Source organism: Eumetopias jubatus, unplaced genomic scaffold (genome assembly GCF_037043125.1).
Source record: "Eumetopias jubatus isolate StellerSeaLion01/CBP00866 unplaced genomic scaffold, mEumJub1_p1.0 scaffold_1, whole genome shotgun sequence".
Lineage (NCBI taxonomy): Eukaryota > Metazoa > Chordata > Mammalia > Carnivora > Otariidae > Eumetopias > Eumetopias jubatus.
Genome location: NW_028274807.1, coordinates 130,091,784 through 130,116,400, shown reverse-complemented (window position 1 = coordinate 130,116,400; position 24,617 = coordinate 130,091,784). Strand labels below are relative to the sequence as shown.

Below are 24,617 nucleotides of genomic sequence, written 5' to 3'. Positions count from 1 at the left end.
CAGCTCACATATGTCAGAATGGCTACAGTTAACATAAGAAACAACAGGTGTTCGTGAGGATGCAGAGAAAGGGGAAATCTCTTGCACTGTTGATGGGAATGTAAACTGGTGCAGCCACTCTGGAGAACAGTATGGAGGTTCCTTAAAAATTAAAAATAGAACTACCCTACGATCCAGCAATTGTACTACTAGGTATTTACCCAAAGGATAAAAAATGTACAGATTTGAATGGGTACGTGCACCCTGATGTTTATAGCAGCATTATCAACAATAGCCAAACTATGAAGAGAGCCCAAATGTCCATTGACTGAGGAATGGATAAAGAATTGTTTGCATGCGTGCACGCGCGCGCGCACACACACATACACACACGAATATTACTCACCATCAAAAAGAAATCTTGCCATTTGCAATGATGTGGATGGAGCTAGAGTGTATTATGCTAAGCGAAATAAGTCAGAGAAAGACAAATACTGTATGATCTCATATGTGAAATTTAAGAAACAAAACAGATGAACACATGGAAAAGGGGGAAAAGATAAAATGAGAGAGAGAAAAACAAACCATAAGAGACTCTTTTAATGATAGAGAACAAACTGAAGGTTGATGGAGGGATGTGGGGTGGGGGGTGGGGTAGATGGGTGATGAGTATTCAGGAGAGCACTTGTGATGATCACTGAGTGTTGTATATAAGCGATGAATCACTGAATTCTGTTCCTAAAACCAGTACTGCATTGTATGTTAACTAGAATTTAAGTAAAAATTTAAAAAAAAATAAAATTTTTTAGGAGTTTTACAGTGTTAGCTCTTAGATTTAGGTCTTTGATCTTTTTTGAATGTCATGAGGTGAGATTCTAAGTTCATTCTTTTGCATGTGGATATCCAGTTGTCCTAGCACTGAGTTTTGAAGAAACTATTCTTTCCCATTGAGTAGTCTTAGCACCCTTACCCGAACTAGTTGACCACACATATATGGGTTTATTTTCAGACTCTCAGTTATATTCTATTGACCTGTGTATCTGTCTATCCTTATTTTAGTACCACATTGTTTTGATTACTGTCACTTTGTAATAAGATTTGAAACCATGAAGTGTGAATTTTCTGTGTTCTTGTTTTCCAGAATATTTGGACTATTCTGAGTCCCTTGTATTTCCATATGAATTTTAAGATCAACTTTTTCCATTTCTGGGGGGCGGGGGGGATGGGAAGGCTGTTGTATTAAGTCATCCAATCCATGAACACAGGAAGTATTCCCCTTTATTTAAGATTTCTTTATTCTTTCAACACTGTTTTATAGTTTTCTGTGTATAAGTCTTACATGCACCTCCTTGGTTAAATTTATTCCAAATTCTTGTTCTTTTTGATGCTATTGTAAATGGAATTATGTTTTTTTATTTTGGATTGTTCATTGCTAATGTATGGAAAGAACTGATTAACTTTGCTGAATTTGTTCATCAGTTTTGACAGTCCTTTTTTTTTTTGGAGATTCTTTAGGATTTTCTATATATAAGATCATATCAAATAAGAGATAGTTTTACTTCTTCCTTTTCAATTTGGATGCCTTTTATTACTTTTTCTTGCCAAGTTAATCTGGCTAGAACTTCCAGTAGTGTTAAATGTAAGTGGCAAAAATGGGTGTCCTTGTCTTGTTCTTGATCTTAGGAGGAAAGCATTGAGTCTTTCAACATTATGATATTAGCTGTGGGGTTTTCATAAGCATTCTTGATTATGTCAGGGAGGCTACCTTCTAGTTTGTTGAGTAATTTTATCATGAAAGCATGTTGGGAGAGTCCAAGATGGTGGAGAGGTAGGAGACCTTAGTTTCATCAGGTCCCAGGAATTCAGCTAGATAGCTATCAGATCATTCTGTGAACTCAACCGGATATCTAAGAAAAAATAGCTGCAACTCTACGAATAGAAAGGCAACCACTTTCTGCAAGAATGACAAGATGGAAAAACTCACCTCAAAAAAGAGAACAAGAGGCAGTACTGACTGCCAGGGACCTAATTAGTATGGAAATAAGTTAGATGTCTGAACTAGAGTTCAAAATAACAATTATGAAGCTACTAGCTGGGCTTGAAAAAAGCATAGAAGACAATAGAGAATCCCTTTCTGGAGAAATAAAAGAACTAAAATCTAACCAAGTCAAAAAATTAATGAGATACAATCAAAACTGGAGGCTCTAACTGCTAGGATAATGAGGCAGAAGAGAGAATTAGTGATATAGAACACCAAATGGTGGAGAATAAAGAAGCTGAGAAAAAGAGAGATGACAACTACTGGATCACCAGGGGAGAATTCGAGAGATAAGTGTTACCATAAGACAAAACAGTATTAGAATAATTGGGATCCCAGAAGAGGAAAGAGAGAGAGGGGCAGAAGGTATGTTGGAACAAATTATAGTGGAGAACTTTTACTAATCTGGGGAAAGAAACAGGCATCAAAATCCAGGAGGCACAGAGAACCCCCCCAAAATAAAAAATAAAATAGGTCAACACCCCAACATATAATAGTGAAACTGCAGGTCTCAGAGACAAAGAGAAAATCCTGAAAGCAGCTCAGGACAAGAGGTCTGTAACCTACAAGCATAGAAACATTAGATTGGCAGGAGACCTATCCACAAAGACCTGGCAGGCCGGAAGGGACTGGCATGATAAATTCAGGGTGCTAAATGAGAAAAATACTCAGTCAAGAATACTTTATCCAGCTAGGATATCATTCAAAATAGAAGGAGTGATAAAAGCTTCTAGGACAAACAAGAACTAAAAGAATTTGTGATCACCAAACCAGCACTACAAGAAATACTGAAAGCAGTCCTCTAAGCAAAGAGAGAGCCCAAAAGTAACATGGACCAGAAAGGAACAGAGACAATATACAGTAAAAGTCACTTTACAGGCAATACAATGGCACTAAATTCATATCTTTCACTAGTTACCCTGAATAAATGGACTAAATGCCCCAATCAAAAGACACAGGCTATCAGATTGGATTAAAAAAACAAGACCCGGGGCGCCTGGGTGGCTCAGTTGGTTAAGCGACTGCCTTCGGCTCAGGTCAAGGTCCTGGAGTCCCGGGATCAAGTCCCACATCGGGCTCCCTGCTCAGCGGGGAGTCTGCTTCTCCCTCTAACCCTCCTCCCTCTCGTGCTCTCTATCTCTCATTCTCTCTCTCTCAAATAAATAAATAAAATCTTTAAAAAAAAAAAGACCCATTGATATGCTATCTGCAAGAGACTCATTTTAGACCCAAAGACACCTTAGACTTAAAGTGAGGAGGTGGAAAACCATTTATCATGCTAATGGACATCAAAAGAAAGCTGGAGTGGCAATCCGTATATCAGACAAATTAGATTTTAAACCAAAGACTGTAATAAGAGGTGAGGAAGGACACTATATCATACTTAAAGGGTCTGTCCAACAAGAATATCTAACAGTTGTAAATATTAATGCCCCTAACATGGGAGCAGCCAATTATATAAGCCAATTAATAACAAAATTAAACATCAATAATAATACAATGATAGGGGCTTTAACACCCCCCTCACTGCAATGGATGGATCATCTAAGCAGAAGATCAACAGGAAACAAGGGCTTTGAATGACACACTGGACCAGCTGGACTTCACAGATATATTCAGAACATTCCATCCCAAAGCAACAGAATACACATTCTTCTCCAGTGCACATGGAACATTCTCCAGAATAGATCACATCCTGGGTCACAAATCAGGTGTCAAATGGTACCAAAAGATTGGGATCATTCCCTTCATATTTTCAGACCACAGTGCTTTGAAACTGGAACCCAGTCACAAGAGGAAAGTTGGAAAGAACTCAAATACATAGAGGCCAAGGAGCATCCTACTAATGAATGAATGGGTCAACCAGGAAATTAAAGAAGAATTTTTTAAAAATTTATGGAAACAAATGAAAAAGAAAACACAGCTCTTCAAAGGCTTGGGGAAGCAGCAAAGGCAGTCCTAAGAGGGAAGTATATAGCATCAAGCCTTTCTCAAGAAACAAGAAAGGTCTCAAATACAGACTAACCCTACACCTAAAGGACTTGGAGAAAGAACAGCAGATAAAGCCTAAACCCAGCAGGAGAAGAGAAGTAATAAAGATTAGAGCAGAAATCAATGAAGTAGAAACCAAAAGAACAGTGGAACAGATCAACGAAACTAGGAGGCTGGTTCTTTGAAAGAATTAATAAGATCGATAAACCCCTGGCCAAACTTATCAAAAAGAAAAGAGAATGGACCCAAACATAAAATCATGAATGAAAGAGGGGAGGTCACTACAAAGAATTATAAGAACATATTATGAGCAACTATATGCCAGCAAATTAGGCAATCTGGAAGAAATGGATGCATTCCTAGAGACATATAAACTACCAAAACTGAACCAGGAAGAAATAGAAAACCTGAACAGACCCCATAACCAGCAAGGAAATTGAAGCAGTAATCAAAAATCTCCCAACAAACAAGAGCCCAGGGCCGGATCGCTTCCCTGGGGAATTCTATCAAACATTTAAAGAAGAAATAATACCTATTCTTCTGAAGCTGTTTCAAAAAATAGAAATGGAAGGAAAAGTTCCAGACTCTTGGCATGACACCAGCATTACCTTGATCCCAAAACCAAAGACCCCATCAAAAAGGAGAATTACAGACCAATATCCCTGATGAACATGGATGTAAAAATTCTCACCAAAATACTAGCCAGATGGATCCAACAGTGCATTAAAAGGATTATTCACCATGACCAAGTGGGATTTATTCCTGGGCTGCAAGGTTGGTTCAACATCTGCAAATCAGCCAGTGTGATACACTACATAAATAAAAGACAAGACAAGAACCATATGATCTAGAACTCAGGAAAGTGCTGTACTTATTTTACAGTTTTCTTCTAGATATCTGAACCTGTAAAAGGGAGAGACCCATAAGATGAGGTCTGAGAGGGTCCCATACCGTTTCTATGTCCTCAGGACATGTCACCCTCTTAGGATGTTGATGCTCAACCGAGCTTCAGTGTCAAGACTTTTTATCAAGGATTCAATTTATAGGTATGTAGGTTGAATCGTTGGTAACATAATTAAATTCAATCTTTAGCCCTGTTCCTCTCCTTAGAGGTCAGGTGGTCAGGTTAATAGGACATGGCTCACAGCCTCAACTCTCTTATCACATGTTTGTTCTTTCCGGCATGGCCAGCCTCAATCTGGAACAATCTAGGGGCCTACCATGAGTTACTTCATTAGCATTAACTCATATATGGTCCTAGGGGCTCACCGTGAATAACAAAGACACTTATATCACTCAGGAAATTGGTAGGTTTTAGAAGCTCTCAGGTATCCGGGACAAAGATAAGACAAATTTTTTTATTATTTAACACTTTACATATATTGCTTTGTTCATGTGCAAATATATCAACTAAAAGGTAAATTTCTCTTCCTCCTCCCCCTTTCTTTTCCCATCTTCCCATGATTTAATAATCAAAACCAAATAGAGCTGTACTTGAGAAATCTTTCTCCCACTTTGAGTCCGATGAATAAAAACTTGTGCAGCCCACTTGAAATGAATCACCATGTTTTCTTCTGTACGCTTCATGCTTCTATGTGCAAATAAAAGCAGGTATATGTGTCTTATTCTCTCTATACAGTCTACACTGTATAGACTCCAATGTAACCTGCTTTTTTCACTTAAAAATATGGAAATACATATCTGGGGTATATCAGTAGAATACGCATTCACAGTTTGGTTAGATAATTGACAAATTGCTCTCCAAAAGAGATTATATTAATATGTTATTTCAGTATGGAACCCAAATAGTTTCAGACTTCTTGCTCTTTGTCAGTTTGAGTGATGAACAATGGTTTATACATGTATTTTTAATATGAGTTTCTCTTAAGTTGAGCATCTGTGTATGTTTGCACATTTGTGCTTCCTTTTCTATGAATTGTTTATATTCTTTGCCTATTTTTTAGTGGACTGGTTTTTTTTTTTCTGTTTGTCATTTGTTGTACTTTGTGGTTACGTCTTTTTCAGTGTAGAAATTTAATGTTTTTAAATAGATTTATGAATTTGTATGGCTTTCTAAATTTTTGTGTCTTCCCTATTTGATGATTTTAATAAAACTATTGTGTGCATTTTCTAATACTTTTATACTTTTTCTCTATGTTTATTAAGGTGTAATTTAGCGGGGCTCCTGGGTGGCTCAGTAAAGCATCTGCCTTCAGCTTAGGTCATGATCCCAGGTTCTGGGATAAAGCTCCCTGCTCAGCAGGGAATCTGCTTGTCCCTCGCCTTCTGCCCCTCTCCCTTGCTTATGCCCTCACGTGCACATGCACTCTCTTCTCTCAAATAAATTAAAATCTTAAAGCTCGCGTGCACTCACTCTCAAATAAATAAAATCTTTAAAAAAGGGGTGTAATTTAGGTGTAGTAAAATTTACCCTTTTTGGTGTACAGTTTTGTGATATCTTACAAATGCATTTAATGACTACCACTTCCATTATCCCTAAAAATTCATTTGTGTCCTTTTGTATTCATCCCCTCCTGAGATTCCCCAGGTCCTGGCAACTACTTAACCCTTCTCTGTCCTTAAAGTTTTGCCTTTTGCAGAGTGTTGTAAGAAATTGAATCATTCAGTGGGGCGCCTGGGTGGCTCAGTGGTTAAGTGTCTGTCTTCGGCTCAGGTCATGATCCCAGGGTCCTGGGATCGAGTCCCCACATCGGGCTCCCTGCTCAGCGGGAAGCCTGCTTCTCTGCCTCTCCCTCTCCCCCTGCTTGTGTTCTGTGTCTCACTGTGTCTCTCTCTGTCAAATAAATAGGTAAAATCTTAAAAAAAAAAAAAAATTGAATCTTTCAGTATGCAGCCTTTCACTTAGCATAATGCATTTAAGATTTACCCATGTTGTTGGTGTGTTCAAGTCATTGATTGGTTCCTTTTCTATTACTGAATCATTTTCTGGTATATGAATTTACCACAACTTATTTATCCATTCTCTAGTTGAGGTATTTCCAAGTTTTGGAGGTTATGAATAAAGCCAATATAAGTGTTCATGTACAAGATTTTTTCTGAGCATAAATTTTTATTTTATTAGATTCATATCTAGGAATAAAATTGTTGAATTATATGTATGACTATATGCAACTGCCAAATCATTTTCCAAAGTGGCTGTACCATTTTGCATTCCCACCAGTAATGTATGAGAATTGTAATTGCTCTGCATCCTCTCCAGCATTCAATATTGTCAGTTTTTTTTTTTTTAAGCCATTCTACTAGGTGTGTAATAGTATCTCATTGCACTTTAATTTGCATTTTCTTAGTGATTAATGTCTGTGTATTGTCTTTTGTGAAGTGTCAAACTGTTTACATTTTTTGCCCATTTTAAAAATTGGGCTTTTCTATTACTATGTTATACGAGTTCTTTATTTTGGATATAAATTCTTTGTTATATATCTGATTTGTAAGGATTTTCTCATTTTTTGTTTTTTTGTCAGAGAGAGAGAGAGAGGGCATGAGAGTGTGAGAGTACAAGCAGGAGGAGTGGCAGGCAGAGGGAGAAGCAGGCTCCCCACGCAGCAAGGAGCCAGATGTGGGACTCAATCCCAGGACCCCAGGATCATGACCAGAGCCAAAGGCAGACTCTTAACCAACTGAGCCACCCAGGCGCCCCAGGATTTTCTCATTCTGTGGCTTGTATTTTCATTCTTTTAATGATCCTTTTCAAAGAGCAGGAATTCTTTACTTTGATTAATTTTAATAAATCAATATTTTTATCTCTGTATTGTACTTTTGATATTGTCTCTAAGACATCTTTGCCTATTCCAGGCCACAAATATTTCATCCTGTGTTTTTTTCTAGAAATTTTATAGTTTCAGATTGTATGTTTAGATCTGTGATCCATTTTCAGTCATTTACTGTGTTAGATAGTAGATGGAGGTATAAGTTTGTTGGGTTTTTTTTTCCCTTGCCAGTGGATTCTCCAGTTGTTCCAGACCATTTTTGGGGAAGATTATTTTTTCTCCATTGACTTCCTTTTGTGCCTTTGTCAAAAATCACTTTACCATGTATGTGTGCATCTATTTCTGGACTCTTCTGTTCCATTTCATCAGATCTGTATGTCTCTCTTGCAGTATCGCACTGTCTTGATTACTGTAGCTTTCTAGGAGTGTGAATCCTCCAACTTCATTCTTCTTTTTAAGTATTGTTTTGGTCTTCTATATAAATTTTGCCTTTCCATATAAATTTTTGTATCAGTTTATTCATTTCTACAAATACCAAAGGTACTTGTGGAAAAATTGGCCTCTTAACATATTGAGTCTTTCAGTCCATGAATGTGGTATCTCTCTTCATTTATTTAGGTCTTTGATTTCCTTCAGCAATATTTTAGTTTCTAAAGCATACAGATTCTGCATATATTTTGTTAAATTACACCTTAGTATGTCAGTTTTTAGGGTGCTGCTACAAATGCTATGCTTTTAAATTCTTTATTTCCAGTTCTTTGGTAGTATGTGCAAATATAATTGTATTCCACGACTTTGCTAAACTTTCTAGATATGAAAACGTTTTCCGAGATACTGTGGCGTTTTCCACATAGATAATCATGTTGTGTGCTAATATAGGCAGTTCTCTTTCTAAATTGTATGCCTTTTATTTCTTCTTATAGCCCTGTTGCAGTGGCTAGGACTTCCAATATTATATTGAATAGAATTGGTGAGAGCAGACATCCCTGCCTTGTTTCCCCTTAGGGAGAAATCAGTCAGTAGTTTCCTAGTACTTTTATAGTTCTTTTAACACAAACATTTCAGTATAGTGATCACTTAGCAAAGGAATCCTATGAATTTTTTTTGCCAGATGGCTCCCAGTTTTCCTGATATCATTTCTTGACTAGTGTACCATATGTATGCATGTCTTTGCCCCCCACATGTGAACTTCAATCAAAGCACCTACTGCATTGCTTTGCTGTTTACTTTTTACTTATCTTTCTCTCTTAATAGAAGAGCAATTTGGGGGGAATAAGAAATGGTGCCTACCCTCAATGAACTAATGTTGTGAATAATTGATATTAGATTGGACCATACAAAATTGCCAGTATTAATTTTTTCTGCTTACAAGGTCTAATTATCAGTGTGAGAAATGTTCCTGCATGAGAAATGGTTCATCACGGTTGTGTGCTTATAAGCAAAGCCATGGAGCCTAGAAATACTGATATAAATGGGATACAACCACTACCCTTGAAGGTGATACTTTCTCTGTGGAAGACAGGGTCTTTACAACATTCAGATGTGTTTAATTCTGTGGTGAGTCTGTCATATGCACAAATATAATCTCAGTTGGAATCTACTTGTGATATTAGCTTCATACTTCTTGGTATCTTGGACTATAAGACATTTTGGCAGTGATTTCTGTAACTTACTGAGAAGCTTGTCATACTTTTATATGTGATAATTTTATGTGGAAAATATACTCTACATTGTTCAGTTTGATATGACATTTTTTCAGTCAGTTGGTATCTTACAGATTTCCTTTTGAAATAACTTGATATTTTAAAAGAAGAAAGACATTAAGGAAATCATAATACAAAAAATAAAACTGTTGCATTTCCCTACTCCAGTTTTTTGTGTAATTTTTTTATTGTAAATTATATGTGGAGGGAAACTATAATATTTTGGTATTATATATATTTTTGTAATACTTAGGCTCTCAAGCTGGTCTTTCACTACTCTATATTGCAAGTCTGGAAAAAATATTTGAGAGACTTTGTGTAAGCTTCATGAAGCTAAGTAGTTATTAACATGATTATTGAATAAGTATTTGTAGTGGGGGGGAGGCTAAACTAGCTGGGTTTGATTACAGTAAGAAAATATAATTTTTACATGGAAATATGTTGATTTTAGTTAGTAGAGATGAAAGTTACTATAGTCACATATTTGATCAGCATCAAGAGAGTTGCACAGTTTTTGAGGCAATTAAATTGTATTGGTAAATATATAGTAACAAGACTTTTTAATCAGTTATTCAGGAATTTGCTTATGGTATTGTTTTGGGCTTGACTATTAATGAGATTAAAATATAACATTAAAACCTTTAAAGCACCATTTTTTTCATTTGAACTCTTGTTTAAAATACATGACTCAGAGAAGACCACCTTTGTGTTAGTAATAATCAGTAGATAGAAGTACCCAGGAAATTTACTTTCTTTTGTATTTAATGCCACCAAATGGCAAATTAATAATATTACTATGTCTGTTATATTAATCTGTAGAAGACATACTGAACGTAATGCCCTGTTAGTATTGTTCTGACAGGGACGCCTGGGTGGCTCAGTCTGTTAAGTGGCTGCCTTAGGCTCAAGTCATGATCTCAGGGTCCTGGGGTTGACTCCCACATCGGGCTCCCTGCTCAGTGGGGAGCCTGCTTCTCCCTCTCCCTCTGCTTGTGCTCTCTCTGTCAAATAAATAAAACCTTTAAAAAAAAATTACTGTTCTGACAAGGTTAATTTGTTCATAAAGAGTTTTGACAAGAGAAGAAAAAACACAAAACAAATTTTAATCTGTTTAGAACTGTAGCGGACCTTCTACCAGAGCATATAGTCTGGTTTCTATCTTCTTTAACATACAGAAAGGCATATTAGAGCATAGTGGAAATTATAAATTTGTTCACAGTTTTTTTAAAAAGTACATTTATAGAAAATAATTATCAGTGTTTATCTTTGGGAGATATTGTGATTTCTTAAATTTATGCATATCTAAAATGAACATGTTTTAAATATTCAGAAATTCTATAGATTGAATATTTTATGCTTTATAGACAGATCCCCATGGATGCATTTGATTATATTACAGTGAATATATTCGAACAGTTTTTTGGTTTTATGGGTTTTTTTTTTGAATAATGTCTTATTGCAGGCAGTTCTGACTCAGACTTCACTGTTAGACTGGAGGCACTTGTGAAGACAGTATAAGCTAGTTTGATACCATTGGCATTGTTTGCTAGGCTTCTTACTTGGAAATTCAAATATATTGAAAGGTTGTGTAGAAAGGAAAAATGTATGGTTCAGTAATTGGCTTCTTTACCATTATCAGGTTTCAACTTGCTGTACTTTCTGTTTAATATTTTTAATCCTAACTGGTAATACCATTTGATATTAAGTAGACTTGATACAGAGTTGTTTTACAACAACAAAAACCACCCTTACTGAGCTTTGTTATAATTTGTTGAACTTTTTTTGTTATTTTAAAGAAAAGAAGATGATTAGAACTCTATTATGCTGAAAGCTGAAAGATTTTGTCCATCTTATTCTGGTAGAAGGGGAACCAATTATTGGGAAAACATTTATTAGGTTGTGTTGTTCCAGTTGGAATAATTTTGGTTGACATTAAAGATTCTCGAGAAATTTTGAATTCTGTGTGAATTAACCAGTTGTGACTCTACCTTACCTTTCAGAATTGTCTACTAAATTACCACTTAAAAAACAACCACCCACATAGGATGCCTCTCTTTTTTTGTTATCCGGATGGCTTTTGCTGACTAGAATCCTACTGGAAACTCATCCCCTCGTACAACCTTGTTTCTGTTCTTTATAAATCACTTTCTAGGAGCATCTGGGTGGTGCAGTCAGTTAAGCGTCTGACTTCGGCTCAGGTCATGATCTCAAGGTCCCGGGAGTCTGTTTTTTCCTCTACCCCCCCCCACCATGCACTCTCACTCACGCACGTGCTCTTTCTCTCAAATAAAAATAAAATCTTTTAAAAGATTTAAAAATAAAAATAAATAAATCATTTTCTAACCATTGGTTCAATAAAAGATGAGTATTGAAATACCCCCAGCCTAATTCAGTCAAGGATTTGAGTAATAGATATGCAAGACAGGAAAAGAAAAAAAAAGTCAAACTTAAGATAGTATGGATAAGATTTGATTGGGAAAATGGTAACAAATAGCAGACACCATCAGTATCATATGGCTCATTTATTTTTTCTTTCCTGGTAATGCAGGGTCACAAATTTACCTTTTTTATATGATCGTTGTATAAATTGTAATTTTCATCTTTTACCACTGGATGGTGCTTTTGCATTGGTTTCTGCAGACTCTCTAAATTTACTTACAAAAGGAACATTTTAAAATTCATCATAAAGAATAATGAAATTAAAATTTGATAGTGATATAGTTGGTCACATAGACAAATTAAAACTAGTTAAACATAACCATTATTTGTGATATATACTGTAATTATTTTTAAAAAGATAAATTCTTGTGTATGAAACGGTTAAGAGCTATACCTGACCGTATTTTCTAATACAGTCTTCAGTCCACCACCTTAGAAGCATTTTAGATGTTTGATTTTTTAGGCGATACTGTAATTTAAATGGCATCTAAATAAACCTGTTTCTTGATTTGTAGTGTTAAAAATATATATACAGATAGGTCAGGCTTTTAAAATTGTTTTTGATGATCATCTTTCTTCTACCTAATAGCCATCTATTGAAGCCTTTTATTTCATAAATACTATATTCAAATTCTCTTTTGTTGGTTGCCAAGTGACTTTTTGATAGTTATCCTGCTTGGGCAATTTGAGTTTATTTAGGATTGTAACAAACAAAGCTTGAGTTTATTGAGATTGTAGCAAGGCTGTAGAGATGCCAATTCAAGGAAATAATGATCTTAAATAATAAAGCATTCACTTATGTTTTAAAAAGCAAAGTACAAACTCTAGAACATCAGTGTCTCTAAACCTTTCTCTGAGACCTTTCTCCAATTTAGTCTGTTTCCTTTTCTGTTCTTTAAAGGATTATTTATATGAAAACAAAGTTAAAAAACAAGCATCTGAAATTACCCCTTCTTGTATTCTGCTCTTCAGTGGCTATTTGACAGCTTTTGAGGTATGAATTGGGAGGCAGTTATAGCCCAGCAAGTTTCAAGTCTCAGTTGCTTTGTTCTACATTCAGTGTCCAGCTGTTCTAGTCCCTGGAGCTGTGGGTATGGAGCTGCTCAATGGCTTTGGCCTGATAGGTTTGCTTCTTAACAGTGAATCCTCACCTGGGCAGTGTTCAAATTTTAGTCCTAAATTTTATTACTGGGGCACCTGGGTGGCTCGTTTGGTTGGGCCTCTGCCTTCCGCTCGGGTCATAGTCCCGGTCTGGAATGGGGCCCTTTGTCGGGCTCTCTGCTGGCAGGGGGTCTGCTTCTCCCTCTCCCTCTACCCCTCCTCCCTGCCTGTGTTCTTTCTCTCTCTCTCTCTCAGATAAACACAATCTTTTAAAAAATAAATTTTATTACTTATTGGAATGTGAACTTTTGTCATTTAACCCTCATAGAACTTATTTTTCTTACCTCTAAAGTAGTGATTGAATTTAGCAAATAAGAATCATAACTAAGTGGTAGTCTTATTCAGAAAGAAATATATATATGTGTACATTGGAAGGAAAGAACTAAGTACCCATAATCCTGTCACTGAGTTAACTAATCTGTTGTTGCTTAAAAAAAAAAAAAGATCCTTCTGATCATTTAACATAATTAGAATCCTATTTTATATATTGTAGAGTTCCACTTAATACTTTTATAAGTATTATTTGTCCCATTTTTTAGAAATTCTTTAAAAATTTTGTTTCTAAATATTCAGTTGGGGCCCCTGGGTGGCTCAATCAGTTAAGCGGCTGCCTTTGGCTTGGGTCATGGTCCCGGAGTCCTGGGATCCAGCCCTACATCTGGCTCCCTGCTAGGTGGGGAGTCGGCTTGTCTTTCTCCTTCTGCTCCAGCCCCTGCTTGTGCTCTCTCTTTGTCTCTCTCTCTCTCTCAAATAAATTAAAAAAAAAATCTTTATCATTCAATTTTATTATATAATATATGCTATATTTTACATCATTTTATTGTTCAACATTTAGGTTGTTTTGAATGTTTTGTTATAAATGATGCTTGAGTAAAATCATGATATGCACAGTTTTGTAGGCTTCACTTTTCCTTCTGTCTACATTCTTGTAAGAGATGCTAGCTTAAAAACTTTGAAAGACTTGGGGCGCCTGGGTGGCTCAGTCGTTAAGCGTCTACCTTTGGCTCAGGTCATGATCCCAGGGTCCTGGGATCGAGCCCCGCATCGGGCTCCCTGTTCCATGGGAAGCCTGCTTCTCCCTCTGCCGCTCCCCCTGCTTGTGTTCCCTCTCTCGTTGTGTCTCTGTCAAATAAAGAAATAAAATCTTAAAAAAAACAACTTTGATTTATCAATGAATGCTATTGACAGCAGTTCGCAAACTTTTTTCCCTAGAAAAGTCTCAGTTTACTCATTTTATCATCCCTCATGGTCTCTCTGGCTTGGACAGTTGCATGCAGTAGCCTGATATTGTTTTCTGTCTTTAGTATCACCTCATTTTTAGGCCATCTTTTATATTGCATCCACAGTGAGGCTTCTAAGATGCAAATCTAATTACGTTGCTCCTTGACTTAAAGTTTTTTAGTGGTTTCCTCATTTTGCAGGTTAAAATGTATATACTTTAATGTGGCATTCAAGGCCCTTCATGATTTAGCCCCTGTCTGATTTTCTAGACTTATTTTAATGCAACCCTACTATATATTTTGTTGATAAGCAAGTAAGAAGGGAACATTCTAGGCAGGGGGAACATCATATTCAGAGGCACAGCTGCAGGAAACAGCATGGTACATTTAAATTGCAACAAGTACATTTATATGTGAAACTTAAAGACAGGGTAGTGGTGGTCTTCAATATAGTGTACTTTAATAAAACTTAGTTAACTAAATAAAAGCGGGCAAATATCATTTTATCTATGATTTAGAAAGTGGTGATAAAGAGAATTATTAATGAAGACCCTTGGTTACAATGACAGAAATCCCAACTCAAAATGACTTAAATGCAAAAGGATATATATTGGCCAGGCAGTAGCAGGGTGGTCAGGCAGAGCTGGATCTAGGACTTGGTGACAATAGATTCCCCACCACCCCACACCCTTTTTAAATTTTGTCCTTTTTTTTTTCCTCTCCTACAGGGAAGTTAGATTACATTGTCCTTACCTGTAATCCTAAAAGAAAAGAACGTATCTTTCTTGATAGCTTTGGCAAGAAAGCAAAGTCCTGAGGAAGACCCTGTCTGGCTTTGATCGTTTGTTCATCCCTTGGACTAGACATGTGACTGGGAGTAGGTGGTACTCTGGCCAGTCCTAGGTCTCTTATATATCTTTGGAGCAGCTGAACTCCTGAAAGGAAGAGATTCTTGTGAACCTGTGTTTACTACAAGGATGGATAGAACTGGTGAAAGGAGAACCAAGAATTGAGAGACCAGTTAAGAGGTGGTTTTGATAACTTGGGTGAGGACTGAAGTGGGTCTGAAATAGATCACTATGAAGAAAGAAAGTTCAGGAGGATTTTAGGTAAAATGCCTACACATGGGTGACTAAGGAGAAATGGGAGATGAAGTAAGGGTAGGCTTCTAGATAATTCTTTGTGTTCTGGGCTGTTGTGTATATGGTGATCCCATTATTATTAATCGACCTGGGAGGTTTAGAAAAAGGACACTTTGGGGAAGTAGACTAGAGATGGTAAATTGATTTTTGACATGCTGAGTCTGAGATAATCTGGAATATGCAGGTAAAATGGCTCATTGTGCATTTGGAAGTTGTATCTGGAGGTTAGGACTGGAAATAAAGACTCGGAAGTTATCACATGTGATGGCTATTATTAGATATCTAATAGATGAGATTGTCCAGGAAGAGGTTGTAGACAGAAAAGTGGGCCGAAAGAAAAGCCTGTATTTAAGTATGGATGGTGGAAGAAAAGCCATGTAGAAGGGGACAAAAAAGAAGATTTAGAAATGTAGGTGAAAATCTTATGGAAGAGAGTTTTAATAAAGATCATTGGTATCCAGTATTGTAGAGTAGTTTGGGAAAAATGAAGATTTTGCAATAAATTACCATTGGTAACCTTAGACCAATTTCAATTGAATGGTAAGTATGGAAGTCAGATTGCAGCAGGATGAAACAAGTAGAAAATGGAAGGGTAGCTCGTTAAGGAAGCAGAGTAATTTTGTGTAGGTCAAGACAAGGGATAGAGACATCAATAGGGGATAAATCAAAGTGATAAAAGAATCAGGATTGGTAAAGTTTATAAAAAGATGGAAATAATTTTGAATAAACTTACTGTTTCTTCTGTGACTATAAGCCCCTTCCCAATGACTGCCAAGTCAATGAGGTATGGTACCTGGCATGTAAGAAATGTTTAATAAATGACTACTGAATGAATGAAAGATCAGAGAGGAAACTTGAAGATAAAAATATATTTAAAGGTAAACCAGAAGGAAGTTGGAGGAATTGACCCTTGTTCTCTTTCTCTCTGAGGCAGAATGCCAAGAAATAGTGCCTCCCCAGCTTGCTTACCTCAGCACAGCTGTGAGGAAGCAATGTGAGAATAGATGTGAGAGCATTCTTAAACTAAGAAATACTGATATAACTAGAAGGGAATAATACTTTTCATTTCTGGCATCTTAATTTTGAAATCAGGGACTTCAGATCAGATGCTATTTGGTTCTCACCAACTCAGAAATCCCATTTGCTTCCTTAACTGCTAATTTAACTTCTCTTAGATTTGTGATTTATAGGAAGAGCTAGACTTTGGAGACAGATGGTCCTGGGTTAGGGTCCATTTTTCTCCCCTTGTCAGCCATGTGATTTCCAGTGTTTAACTTTTCCAGTTCAGATTTTTATCTGTGAAATTGGGAGTAGAAACTACTTTGCAGGCGTGTTGTTACAACTGAATACACATAAAGTGCATAGAATCATTGTAGGTATTCACATTATCTGAGATGTTCATCCCAGCCCCGTATGAGCAGCCAACCTTGTTCCATCTTCACATAATACAATGCTAGATAAAAGTACCATCTTATATTGAACCCCATTGTATCTTGATACTTGTTATTATTCATTGATCTAGTTCTTATCTCTAGACCTATGCAATTTGGTATCTCTTTATAATGACTTCACCTCAAATATTTTAAAGGTGTCATTCTCCCTGACTCCTTTTCAGACAAAATACCCGCAGCTTCATTGACACTTTTTTTTTTTTAAAGATTTTATTATTTGTCAGAGAGCACACGCACGGGGAATGGCAGGCAGAGGGAGAAGCAGGCTCCCTGGTGAGCAAGGAGCCTGATGTGGAACTTGGTCCCAGGACCCTGGGATCATGACCTCAGCCTAAGGCAGAAGCTTAACTGACTGAGACACACAGGCGTCCCTTCATTGACGCTTAACGGTTTTTAGATGAACCATCATCCTGGCTTTGAGTATGTTCTAGTCTTATTACTTTAGATGTGGTTTAACCTATGTCTAGGAAATAGCATACTTTTCCTAGAGGAGAAAAGTGAGATTAATAGGAAACATTTTCTGAGATAAAACTTTCATTTTAATTGGTCAAAATTAAAGTGTAATTTTACTATTTCATATTCTAAAGTATACTCTTGTCAATGGCATTTATAAAGTGATTGCCTTTAGTCTATTTTAAGATAAGGTACTGGTTACTGATTTTTTTTTCCCCTTTTAAAAATAAATCTCTAGAGCTTTCAATATCATCTAGCACTAGTGTGTTGTGCTCCACTAATAAAGGTGGAAAAAGTATTGAAATAAAATGCCAAGATTCAATTTTTCAGTGTAATACGTAGCATACTTTTGGTTGTTTACTCACCAGTCATTACCCACTTCCTTCCTTGCAGGCCTCCAGTTTTGTTTGGATGCTTACTCCTCTTCTACATGACTTGGAGAAGTCCTTAATAGTGTAAGCTAATCATAGTAATCCTACTCTGCCTCTTAGTGATTTGTTTAAGAAGAACGTAAGAGCCAAGACTGGTCACATGTCAGGAAAAGTCAGCTTAGGTAGCTTCTAGGAAAATCCTTTTGTATCTAAAAAGGGAGACACAGCAAGAAACTTCCCTTTCTGCTGGGCAACAATATATGTCTGATATGATGCCTTGAAGTATGACAGGTATCTGTGATTATGAAGGGAATTATCTAAGATCCATACTGAGTCTGACAGAGAAGACTCAGCTGGAGCCTAGGGTCAGTTGGGTACCTTAGAGCTACCTTAATTTCACTTCTTGTTGTTATGGTAAGTCTTTGTTTAAGCCAGTTGAGTATAATGTGCTATTTTAGTTTAGTTTAGGATAGCCCTAATGTTAAAGAACAAACATATTTTGAAAGTCTGCTATGCAAAATGGTAGACACTTTGTGGGAGGCCCATTAAGTTGTAATGAAGAGTCTCATAATTTTAAGATCACATTAGAATCATATTCAGGTCAAAAGCTTCATGAGTATTCTCACATACTAAATGTTCTGATTGTGAACAAACAGACAAAAACATTTCTGTACTGCAATAACTGATAGAGATTTAATTACCCGCTTAGTCAAGAATGAGCTAATTATCAATTCTGACAGGGTCCCCTTCTTTCCATTTAAGAAGTTCAAAATTGACTACATCTAAAGGAATTGACGTTTTACTCTGAAGTAACATTAAGTTATAAGCATGGCTTTTTACAGGTTATCAAGGGCATGAAAATCTATTTATGCAAAAAAAAAATTCCATGCCTGATACACATTAGAAACACCCTTTCCTTTTTTTAACAATAGAAGCTGTTCTATCAAATTTTAGATAGCACTCTTTAATAAAGGGAACTGAAGAATATGAAAAATGTTCTAACTATCTGAGTCATCACTTGGACTTTAAAATAGTTACAAGTTTCAGTATTTTTGTCTCCACCCTTCTATAGTTTAGAAAGATGTGAATCATTTTCTTTAGTATTTCCCAAATGATAGCTACTTTCAAAGGGAAGTGGTGTATGTAGTCCCAATTTGTGTGTGAAATAACCAGTGTACACTTCAGTTACTGATTTTACTGCACTTTGTGGGATTCCCTTGGATGTCCCATGTAATTATTGCTTATAAAGGTAAACATTGGGTAACCATAGCAACTTATTTTTAAATTGAAAATTTCCCCCAGTTTTTAAAGTGCAGTAACTTGATATTACATTTATCCCAGTGTCACCACATTGTGGAAACGAGAATGAATTGCAAATAACCTTTCCTCAGTTTTTTTTTAAAGAAGAGCAGAAGTTCAGCCTGTTTAAAAATTTTACATTCTAATTTGTAATACTGGACCTAAGTTGTCTTTGATGCAGTTGCTAAGAGATAATTGAGTACATAAATAATAATGTTAAATTATATTTCAGAGAATGTATTTATCCTGGGCCTGGCAGGATGTAAGTCATATGCCAGAGATTCTGCTAATTAACATAAATCCCAACAAAAATTATACTAATAAGAGACAGAACACATAGGATATTTAAAAGTAATACGGCTTAAATAACTACTTCAGTCTGGCCTTCAGTTCAGTCTAAATGATGAATACTTTTGCTCAATTTCAGACTACTCAAGGTAATCAAAATTATGAAGAAAATAATCCAACTTTTTAAAATATTGCTTAAATGTAGTACTACGTACTTGACAACAGAATGTTTTCCTCGCCTTTTTCCCTTAGTTTTGGCATATTGGGTGTATTTTGGAAAACTACCTATATTGTTACATTTGGCTTGTTAAATTTTTTTGCTTGCATACTTTTTGAAGGAAATAATTATTTCTTTTAAGACTCTAAAAACAGTCATTTAAATGTTGATTTAGACCTTAAGTTATCATATATAACTCTTGAATCTGTACTCCTTCCAGGAAGCCCATTCCATCCCTTAACTGAAATTCTGTGTTTTCATAAGTACATGCTTCTCCAGAGGTCACATGTATCGTTCCTTTGTTCATAGGCAGTATATCTTGGGAATGCCTGTGTGTGTGTGTGTGTGTGTGTGCACGCGCGCATGTGTGTGTGTGTAGGAAGGAGAGGAGTAGAGTCAGCATTTTTCTAGTCATCCACTATAGCTATTGAAATGTTACCAGTCTAATAACTATAAAAAATCTTCCTTCTTTTGAGGCACACGCCATTTGGCTAGGTGTCTCTTCTTGTTTGTTGCTATTGTCTGTCGAATCTCACTCCCCAGTTCTACATCTGGATCAGAGTTGTATCAGTCATCTACATGATTTCATTTCTTTGTAGATGACATTTTATATATCATACTTCACAGTGTCACAGCTTCCATACCAGTAATCCTCTCCACTTGGCTCTAACCACATACTCCAATAACCACATCCCACAATTTGTTTCTTGTACTACCTTCACTTCTGTATTTTTGTTATTATCCAGCCTAGACCCCATGACCCATTACCTTCAACTGCTACACACTCACACTTACTCCTTTTCAACGTTATACTTTCTCTTCTACTTACCCACATCAACCCTTCCTTCCTGTTTCAGAAGACAGAGATCTTCTCTTCATAAGTCAAGGTAACTTTCCACCTCCATACTAGAACTCCCTTTTTTCTGCATCTGTGATATCTTCCTTCCTCAACTCTTTTTTTTTTTTTTTACTTTTTTAATCTTTTTTTTTAGATTTTTTTCAGCATTAGATTTTTAAAATTTTTTTATTTAAATTCAATTAATTAACACATAATGTATTATTAGTTTCAGAGGTAGAGTTCAGTGATTTATCAGTCTTATATAACACCCAGTGCTTATTATATCATATGCTCTCCTTAACGCCCATCACGCAGTTACCCCTTTTTGGCGATACTAAGTCTTCTAATTCATGAACACAGGATATATTTCCATTTATTTACGTCATTTTAATTTCTTTCCTCTATGTTTTGTAATTTTTTAATGTACAAGTCTTTTACCTCCTTAGTTAAGTTTATTACTAAGTATTTTATTGTTTATGATGCTATTGTAAATGAGGTTATTTCTTAAATTTCCTTTTCACATATTTATTCTTAGTGTATAGAAATGCAAGTGATTTGGTTGATTTTTGTATCTGCACCTTTACTGAATTAATTAATTCTAAGATTTTTTTTGTGGAGTCTTAAGGGTTTTGTACATAAGATCATGTTTTCACATTTTTTACTTTCTTTCTGATTTGTATGTCATTTATTTCTTTTCCTTGCCTAATCTGTCTAGGAAATCTAATACTTTATTAAATGGAAGTAGTGAGAATGAACATCTTGGCCATATTCCTGATCTTAGAGGAAAAGCTTTCAGTTTTCCATCACTGAATGTGTGGGCTTTTCATATATGGCCTGTATAATTTCCTTCTGTTGCTAGTTTGTTGCAAGTTTTTATCATGAAAGGGTGTTGAATTTTTTCAAATGTTTTTTTCTGTATCTATTGAGATGATCATGTTGTGCGTGTGTGTTTTACCCTTTATTTTGTTAATGTCACGTGTTATGTTAATTGATTTTTGTGTAATGAACCGTGGTTGCATGTCAGGCATAAGTCCCATTTTGCTATGGTGTATGATCCTTTCACTTATTTATTTTTTAAAATTTTATTATTTGAGAGAGAGAGCAGGAGCAAGAGGAGGGGCAGAGGGAGAAGCATGCTCCCTGCTGAGCAGGGAGCCTGCTGTGGGCCTCCATCCCAGGACCCTGGGATGTTGAAGGCAGATGCTTAACTGACTGAGCCACCCAGGCACCCCGCATATGATGCTTTTAATGTTCTGTTGAATTTGGTTTGCTAGTATTCTGTTGACAATTTTTGTATTTGTGTTCATCAGGAATTCTATGTTCACCTGTAATTTTTTTTTTTTTTTTTTGTAGTGTCTTTGGTTTTGGTATCAGGGTAATGCTGGCCCATAAAATTAGTTTAGAAGTGTTCCTTCCTCTTCCATCTTTTTTGGAAGAGTTTGAGAAGGATTGGCATTAATTTTTTTAAATGTTTGGTAGAATTTACCAGTAAAGCTATTTGGTCCTGGGCTTTTCTTTGTTGGAGATTTTTGATACTGATTCATTCTTTTTCTCTTCATGATTTAGTCTTTGGTAGGTTGTATGTTTCTAGGAATTTATCCATTTATTCTAGGTTGCTCAGTTGCTTGGCATTATAATTGTTCACAATAGTCTCTTATCTTCCCTCCTTCCCCCTTCTCACAACTCCCCCCCTTCCCATGACATCAGTTATAATGTCTCCTTTTTCATTTTATATTTCACTTGAGTTCTCTGTTTTTATTAGTATAGCTAAAGTTTTGTCAGTTTAATATTTTCAAACAACTGACTCAGTTTTGTTGATTTTTTTTTTTTCTATTCTATTTTCTTTAGTTCTGCTTTAATCTATGTTATTTTCTTCCTTATGCTAACTTCGGGCTTAGCTTGTTCTTTTTCTGACTCCTTGAGGTGTAAAGTTAGGTTATTTGAGAGCTTTCTTTTTTAATATAGATTTTTATCACAGTAAACTTCCCTCTTAGTACTGCTTTTGCTATATCCCATAAGTTTTGGTCTTTTGTCTTTTCATTTTTGTCTCAAGATACTGAGATATTTCTAATTTCCCTTTTGATTCCTTCTTTGATCCATTGGTTGTTCAAGATTGTGTTGTTTAATTTCCATATATTTATTACTTTTCCAATATTCCTTTTGCTGTGGATTACTAGTTTCATTCTGTTTTGGTAAGAAAAGATATTTGGTATGATTTCACTCTTAAATTTGTTAAAATTTGTTTTGTGACCTAAGATGTCATCTCTCCTGGAGAATATTCTAGGTGTGCTTGAGGACAGTGTATATTCTGCTACTGTTGGGTGGAACGTTCTGTATGTTTCTGTTAGGTCTTTTTGGTCTATAGTGTTCAAGCCCACTGTTTCCTTGTTGATTACCTGTTTGGATGTTCTGTCTATTACTTAAAGTGGGATATTGAAGTCTGCTACTATTATTAATATATTGTCAAGTTCTCCTTTCAGTTTGTCAATGTTTGCTTCATATATTTAGATGCTCTGATGTTGGGTGTGTGTATATTTATAATTGTTACATCTCCCTAGTTTTGTCCTTATATAATGTCCTTTGCCTCACATGAAAATTTTTGACTTAAGGTCTATTTTGTCTGACATAAGTTTAGCCGCCCTGCTCTTTTTTTGTTAACGTTTGCATGGAATATCTTTTCCATCCCTTCACTTCCAGCCTACATGTGCCCTTCAGTCTAAAGTGAGTCTCATATTGGGACACGTGGGTGGCTCAGTTGGTTAAGCGTCTGCCTTCAGCTCAGGTCATGATCCCAGGGTCCTGGGATCAAGTCCAGCATTGGTCTCCTTGCTCAGCAGGGAGACTGCTTCTCCCTCTGCCTCTGCTCCCCCTGCTTGTGCTCTCTTACTGACCAATAGATAAAATCTTAAAGCACGTCTCTTGTAGACAGCATATAGTTGGATCTTGGTATTTTTTTTTAATCCAGTCATTCTGTGTCTTTCGATTAGTTCTTTTTTGAAAATCCAGTTCTTTAGCCTTCAACATGTTTATCTTGATCAGATCTTGCCTTTTCTTCTGTAACCTTTTTGGGTTAAATATTGCCTAGTTTATTGTTTTCTCAGGGTCACATTTATTGAAGAAATCTAATCTATGGTCGCTACCACTACTTTCGGTACCTTCTTTTCATGGTCAACCTATTTTTCTCAGAAAAGAGACATAAAGTCATAAAATGCCAGAACTGAAAACAGCTGTAAAAATCAGTCAGTCACTTTCACTTGCTTCAACAGTAAAATGAAGGTGCCAAGAGAAATGAAGTAATGTGCTGACAGCTAGTCAACTTTTGTTAACTTCAACTTAGGAATTCTATATGGAACCTTAATATATGTGAAGAGGCCTCTGAATACTGAAGGAAATGGCACCTATAAAGTTGATGTCCTTTTATTTCATAGGAAAATAATGTTGCCCTCAAACCAGGGTTAATATTGTGATTAAATTAGATGTGTATGTGTTTTCAGGGAAGAAACAAAAGGTAAGAGAAAGACAGCTAGTGAGCCGCTATTAAAATTATGACAAATATTTAGGAAAAGTCAACTAAGGCCGCTAGCTCCTGTTGTGTCTATTTTACTGTGGAACAGTCTAGCAATGTATATTCATATTACTGACTCTGAACCATCATAAAAATCTAAGCTACGTTCTTTTCCTTAAGACAGTAGTTTCTTTCTAGAACAGTTAAACTTTTAAAAAGATAGGCTTTATAGATATAAACCAGTGTTGTGTAATGATCGTCACTAGCCAGATATATATGGCTAGCTAATGTAACTGAGGAACTGAATTCTTGATTTAGTTTTATCTAAATTCTAAAAATACTTGATTTAGTTATTGGAACTTCAAAATATGTTTGCCACAATTCGAGCACATGTATTTACATCCTCAACTGTAAATTTCTCGAGGTCCAAATACAAATCCATTATTTCTAACGAAAATTTAATGTTCACATTGAGATATGCTTTAAGTATAAAATACAAACAAAATTTGAAGACAATAAAAGAATGTAAAATATCCATTAACTATATTCACTACAAGGTGAAATAATATTTGGGATATATTTGATTACATAAAATGTTGTATAATTTTACCTGTTTGTTTCACCATTTTAAAGTGTGTTTACTAGAAAATTTTAAGTTATGTGGCTTGTTTTTCATTTCTATTGTATGGCACTTGTCTGCACTTTAACTAAACTATTCTGTCATTATAAATAGTTTTAATGTTAAATAAACCTAATAAATAAATAAAATGGTTTCAACCATTTTCTGAGAAAT

At 35.8% G+C, this 24,617-nt stretch overlaps 1 protein-coding gene across 3 annotated transcripts in view; it reads left to right on the top strand.

Annotated features, from left to right (window-relative positions):
- ANKRD28 (ankyrin repeat domain 28) overlaps positions 1-24,617 on the top strand; it is a 193,984-nt gene that overhangs the window by 40,016 nt on the left and 129,351 nt on the right. Inside the window, exon 1 of one of the 3 annotated variants that reach the window (XM_088026240.1) lies at positions 17,737-17,761. The exons of 1 other annotated variant lie outside the window; for it this stretch is intronic. The gene's annotated coding sequence lies outside the window, so the exon portion shown is untranslated. Of the gene's footprint in view, positions 1-17,736; positions 17,762-24,617 lie in introns of those variants that run through there. One more of the 3 variants, XM_088026242.1, reaches the window with a different exon arrangement.